Source organism: Orycteropus afer, unplaced genomic scaffold (assembly GCF_000298275.1).
Source record: "Orycteropus afer afer isolate SDZICR_OR568_19922 unplaced genomic scaffold, OryAfe1.0 scaffold00623, whole genome shotgun sequence".
Lineage (NCBI taxonomy): Eukaryota > Metazoa > Chordata > Mammalia > Tubulidentata > Orycteropodidae > Orycteropus > Orycteropus afer.
Window position 1 is genome coordinate 560,451 of NW_006922210.1, and position 775 is coordinate 561,225.

Consider the following 775-nt stretch of genomic DNA (forward strand, 5'->3'; position numbering starts at 1 on the left):
GTGTGTATATACAAATAAATATACATATAAAAGGGAGCTCTGGTGGCACAGTGCCTAAGCCATTTGACTGCTAATCAGAAGGCTGGCAGTTCAAACCCACCAGCCACTCCTCGGTAGGGAGAGTGGGCAATCTACTTCCGTAGAGATACTGCCTAGCAAACCCAAAGAGGGGTTGCTATGAGTCAAATCGACTCAATGGCAGTGAGGCTTATTTTTATTTTTATTTTTTTTTGGATACATGTAGAAATTGTTGAGTTGGTGAATGTTTTGCTGGGCATATTTTCACCACAATTAAAAAAAGAAAAGAAAGAATACAGGCTTTGCAAGCAAAAAGATCTGGGTCTGAATCCTAACTCCCTGTTTACCAGCTGGGAAGTCTTGGGCATGCTTTTTATTTCTCTGAGTCTCATTCTCCTCACCTGCTAAGTGGGAGAATCATGTCACTGCTTCCCAGTACGGAGCTATGAGGTGCAGTGGTGAAGGCCTTTGGCTGCTAACCAAACAGTCAGTGGTTTGAACCCACCAGCTGCTCCATGGAAGAAAGATGAGGCAGTCTGCTTCTGTAAAGATTTACAGCATTAAACCCAATGAGGGTCACTATGAGTCAGAATGGACTCCGTGGCAGTGAGTTTGGTTTTTGAGCCTTGCAGTGGTGTGAGTCATCAGTGAAAGAATAGGTGAGACATGGTTAGCAAGTGCCTGGAAGGTGTGCTATTGCCACTGCTTCAAGTGGAGATTGGGTCAGGAGCTGACAGGTAGTACAAGAAGTTTAACC